Here is a 6,337-nt window from a genome sequence, read left to right as displayed (position 1 = left end):
CAACCACAAGAAGAAATTTGGAAGGAACGCAAACCCTTGGAAGTTAAAGCGCATCCTGCTACAGAATGATTGGGTCAGTCAGGAAATTAAAGAAGAACTTAAGCAATTCATTGAAACTAATGAGAATGAAAGTACATCGGTCCCAAACCTATGGGATACTGCAAAGGCTGTCCTAAGAGCGAAGTACATAGCCATCCAAGCCTCTCTCAAAAACTTAGAAAAATCACAAAAGTACAAGCTAACTTTACACCTGAAGGACTTGGAGAAAGAACAGCAAATAAAGCCTGAGCCAAGTAGGAGAGAGAAATAATAAAGATTAAAGCAGAACTCAATGAAATAAAAACCAGAAAAACAGAAGAATAGATCAATGAAACTAGAAGCTGGTTCTTTGAAAGAATTCAAATCGATAAACCTCTTGCCAGACTTATCCAAAAGAAAAGGGAAAGGACCCAAATCAATAAGATCATGCATGAAAGGGGACAGATCATGACTAACACCAAGGAAATAGAAACAACTATTAAAAATTATTACCAGCAACTATATGCAAACAAATTAAGCAATCTGGAAGAAATGGACGCATTCCTGGAAACTTAGAAACTACCAAGACTGAAACAGGAAGAAATAGACAATCTGAATAGACCAATAACCAGTAAAGAAATTGAATCAGTAATCAAAAACCTCCAAAAAACAAAGAGCCTAGGGCTAAATGGCTTCCCAGGGGAATTCTACCAAACATTAAAGAAGAAATAATACCTATTCTACTGAAGCTGTTTCAAAAAGTACAAATGAAAGGAAAACTTCCAAACTCGGTCCTATCAGGCTAGCATTACCCTGATCCCCAAACCAGGCAAAGACCCCATCAGAAAGGAGATTTACAGACCAATATCCCTGATGTACATGGATGCCAAAATACTCAATAAGATCCTAGGCAATAGGAACCAACAGTACCTTAAAAGGATTATTCATCATGACCAGGTGGGATTTATTCCTGGGATACAAGGGTGGTTCAACATTTGGAAATCAATCAACCTGATAGAGCACATTAATAAAGAAAAAGACAAGAACCATATGATCCTCTTAATTGATGCAGAAAAAGCATTTGACAAAATACAGCATCCTTTCCTGATTAAAATTCTTCAAAGTATAGAGATAGAGAGAATATATCTCAATATCATAAAAGCCATCCATGAAGAGCCTACCAGAGATATCATTCTCAATGGAGAAAACTGAGAGCTTTTCCTTTAAGGTCAGGAGCATGACAGGGATGCCCATCTCACCATTATTTTTCAACATAGTACTAAAAGTCCTAGCCACCACAATCAGACAACAAAAAGAAATAAAAGGCATTCAAATTGGCAAAGAAGAAGTTAAACTCTCTCTTCACAGATGACATGATACTTTATGTGGAAATCCAAAAGACTCCACCCCCAAATTACTAGAACTCATATGGCAGTTCAGCAACATGGCAGGATACAAAATCAATGTGCAGAAATCAGTTGCATTTCTATATACTAGCAATGTAACTGAAGAAATAGAAATTAAGGAATTGACTCCATTTACAATAACACCAAAAACCATAAGATACCTGGGAATAAATCTAACCAAAGAGGTTAAGGATCTATACTCAAGAAACTACAGAACACTTCTGAAAGAAATTGAGGAAGACACAAAGAGATGGAAAAACACTCCATGCTCATGGATTGGAAGAATAAACGTGAAAATGTCTATGTTGCCCAGAGCAATCTATACTTTCAGTGCAATCCCTATCAAAATACCATCAACATTTTTCACAGAGCTGGAACAAACAGTCCTAAAATTTGTGTGGAACCAGAAAAGACCCTGAATCACCAGGGGAGTGTTGAAAAAAACAAAACAAAACCGGGGGCATCATGATGCCTGACTTCAAGCTAGATTACAAAGCTGTGATCATCAAGACAACATGGTGTTGGCACAAAAACAGACACAGATCAATGGAACAGAGTAGAGACCCCAGAAATGGACCCTCAACTCTATGGTTGACTAATCTTCAACAAAGTAGGAAAGAATATCCAATGGAAAAAAGACAGTCTCTTCAATAAATGGTGCTGGGAAAGTTGGGACAGCCAATGCAGAAGAATGAAACTGGATCATTCTCTTACACTATACACAGAGATAAGCTAAAAATGGATAAAAGACTTCAACGTGAGGCAGGAATCCATCAAAATCCTAGAGGAGAATATAGGCAGTAACCTCTTCGACCTCAGCTACAGCAAGTTCTTTTAAGACACGTCTCCAAAGGCAAGGTTAGCAGTAGCAAAAATGAACTTTTGGGAATTTGTAAGGATACAAAGCTTCTGTACAGCAAAAGAAATAATTAACAAAACTAAGAGGCAACCCATGAAATGGGAGAAGATATTTGCAAATGACATTATAGATAAAGGGCTGTATCTATAAAGGTTTATAAAGAACTTATCAAACTCAACACCCAAAAACCAAATAATCCAGTCAAGAAATGGGCAAAATAGGGACGCCTGGGTGGCTCAGTTGGTTAAGCAGCTGCCTTCGGCTCAGGTCATGATCCCATCATCCTGGGATCGAGTCCCACATTGGGCCCCTTGCTCGGCAGGGAGCCTGCTTCTCCCTCTGCCTCTGTCTGCCAGTGCTCGCTCTCTCTCTCTCTCTCTCTCTGACAAATAAATAAAATCTTTAAAAAAAAAAAAAGAAAGAAATGGGCAAAATACCTGAACAGACATTTCTCCAAAGAAGGCATACAAATGGCTAAGATACATGAAAAAGTGTTCAATATCCTTAGCCATCAGGGAAATACAAATCAAAACCACAACAAGATACCACCTTACACCAGTTAGAATAACAAAAATTAACAAGGCAGGAAACAACAAATATTAGTGAGGATGTGGAGAAAGGGGAACCCTCTCGTAGTGTTGGTGGGAATGCAAGCTGGTACAGCCACTCTGGAAAACAGTATGGAGGTTCCTCAAGATGTTAAAAATAGAGCTACTCTACAACCCAGCAATTGCACTACTAGGTATTTATACCACACATAGAAAGGGCACATGTGCCCCAATGTTCATAGTAGCGGTGTCCACAATAGCTAAACTGTGGAAGGAGCCAAGAAGTCCTTCAATACATGAATGGAGAAAGATGTGGTTCACATATACAATGGAATATTACTCAGCCATCAGAAAGGATGAATACCTTCCATTTGCATGGACATGGATGGAACTGGAGGGGATTATTGTAAGTGAAATAAGTCAAGCAGAGAAAGACAATGATATAGTTTCACTCTAATGTGGACATAAGGAATAGTGTGGAGGACCACAGGGAAGGGAGGGAATACTGAATGGGAAGAAATTAGAGAGGGAGACAAAGCATGAGAGACTCTGGATTCCAGGAAACAAACTGAGGGTTACAGAAGGTGATGGGTACTAAGGAGGGCACGTGTTGTGATGAGCACTAGGCATAATATGTTATACACAACTAATGAATCGTTGAACACTACATCTGAGACTAATGATGTACTATATGCTTGCTAACTGAACATAATATTAATTTAAAAAGTAATGGAGTTCTCAATAGACCTAACAGTATACTGGTAAAGATATGTTAAATAATGAAATGAAATGTATATAAAAACTAAGGAAAGTATGGTTGCAAGTTTGGATAGTGCTCAGAATGGAAGGAACATTGCCTTATGAGACCCTGACCTAGGCTGGGGGGCCAGGAAAGGCTCTTTTGTGAAAAGTAACACTTGAGCTGATTGGAAGGATGAGTAGGAGGTTACTAAGGAAAGGAATTGGGGCGTGGACTAAATGAGTGTGTGCGTCATGCTTGTATGTTTGTAAGTAGTGCTTACTGTGGGGCTTGGCATCTGTGTGCTAGTAGCTGTGGTTGCAGTGCTAGCTGTCATCAGCTGTAGGCATCTGGTACTGCCCTTATCATACCCTCTCGGTGATGTGGTGGGTGCAGTTAGCCCTGTACATTTCTCTCATCTAGACTATTTCTTCTATACCCGTCTCAGTACTTGAGATTTCAGAGTTAATCTTCTGTGAAACGTGAAGTAGACAAAGTCAGTGTTGGCTAGCTTCTTCCACCCCGGGGCCTGCTCTCTGCCGGCAGACCTGCTCCCCTCAGCTCCCACCCTGGCCTAGGAAATTGCTCTTCCTTTACTTACTCCTGTCTAATTTTGGTAGTTTTCCCATCAGCATCTTTCTCTTTCATTCTCAGTTTATATTAGCCATTTTTTTCTTTTTAACGTTTGTATGAAAGATTGCATGAGTTGAGCTTGAAATTAGTGAATTGAGGATACACAGTATCCTGTCTGGTTTAAAGGGGACATATTCCCTTCATTTCTTAGAGTATTAGCTGGAGAAGATTGCCAGTTTGGCTTCTACACTTATTCTTAAAAACATCTCCAGTGGCATTTATTTAATCGTAGTAACAGACAGACTCCCTTAACCCTCTTCTACCCTTTAAGATGCCTTATTCCCTGGTTTCTTGCCTGTTCCGTGATAAACCTCCCCTGTCTGCCTCTTAATGCTTGAGGTTCTTTCAGTTTTCCTTTTGGAAACTTTGAGACTTTCCCTAATATTATTTTCCTTAGGGACTTTTCCTGATGCTATCAACTGCTTTATATCCTATTACAGATGGCTTATTTTATGAAATGTTTTATCCTGTAAATTTAACTCCTGAGAAATCACCAGACTATATGTGAAGAACATGAGGTTCTATAGAAGGAAGGTGTTATGTAGTTTATTTTTTTAAACTAATTGTAATTATACCAGTATGTTATTGTGTTACTTTTTTTGGAGAATTAAGATAATATCACTTCAAAGTAAAACAGTTTGAGATATCACCATGGGCTTAATGTATTTTTCATGATTAGAGTAGCTTCTCTGTTGGATATCCCTGACCTATTTTAATCTCCTGTTAGTCCCATACTGTTCTGTAGTCCCAGGGGCACAGGCATTCTTTTTAGAAGAGATAGTGGTTGATTTTCACTTCCCAAGATTTGGCTCTGGTAGATCACTATTTTCTTTTTTGAATTTTAACAGTGTTATTGAGGTATAATCTACATTCCACAAAATTCACACATTTAAAATTCAGTTATTTTTTTGGAAATTTATTGAGTTGTACAACCATCTAACAATCCAGTTTTGGAAGTTTTCCATCACCCTAGAAAAGTTCCATGCAACGTATTTGCATCAATCCCTCATCCCTCCTCTCTAGCCCCATGCAACCACTGATTTGCTTCCTGTCTTTTTAGATGTGCTTTTCCTGGACATTTCATGTAAATAGAGTCATACAGTGTATAGTCTTTTGCATCTGGCTTCTTAACATTTAGCAAAACGGTTTTGAGAAGCTCAACCATGTTGTATCAGTAGCTTGTGGTTTTCTTTCCCCCCCAAGTGATGTTTCATTTTATGGGTATACCTCACTTTGTTTGTCCACTAAACAGGTGATGGATTTTTGTATTATTTCTGTTCAGTAATGCTACCATGAACATTAATGGTCTTAGTGTGATGTGTATTTTCACTGTACTTGGTAGATCCCTAGGGGTGAAATTTCTGGGTTGTTATGTTACAGTCTCACCAGCAGAGAATGAGGATTCTAGTTACTCTACCTCCTCGTAACAACTTGGTTTTGTCTTGATGACAGCCATTCCAGTGCTGTGTAACGACATCTTATTGTGGTTTAATATGCAGTTTCCTAATGTGAGTAATAATGTTGAGCATTTTTCCATGTGCTTATTACTTTTTTGAAACATTTACTCCAATATTTTACTCATTTTAATATTGGGTTGTCTTTTCATTATTGAGCTATAATAGTTCTCTATATTTTCTATATTTGAGTCCTTTATCAGATGTGTGAATTAGAGATACTTATTCCCAGCCTGTACCCTGGCTTTTTATTTTCTTAATTAAATCTTTTGAAGCACAGAAGTTTTTAAAATTTTAATGAAATCCAGGTTTTTAATTGTTGTCTTTCATGATTTATGGTCCTGGTGACTTATCTGAGACTTCTTTGACTAAACCAAAGTCACAAAGATTTTCTCCTTTGTTTATTTCTAGAAGTTTTATGGCTTTAGCTGTTACCTTTAGGTCTGTGATAACATTTTGAGTTGATTTTTGTGTATGCTTGAGGTAAGGGTCTGAGTTATTTTGTTGCATATTAGTATCGAATTGTTCCAACACCATTTATTGAAGACTATTTCCCCCCATTTAACTGTCTTATACCTTTGTTGAAAAGCATTTTACTAAAAATATAACGGTTTACTTCAGAACTCTCAATCCTGTGCCATTTTCCTGGTGATCTATCCTTAATCCTAGTTCCACACTGT

Source organism: Martes martes (genome assembly GCF_963455335.1).
Source record: "Martes martes genome assembly, chromosome: 1".
In the NCBI taxonomy this organism is placed as follows: Eukaryota; Metazoa; Chordata; class Mammalia; order Carnivora; family Mustelidae; genus Martes; species Martes martes.
This window is presented reverse-complemented; position numbering follows the sequence as displayed.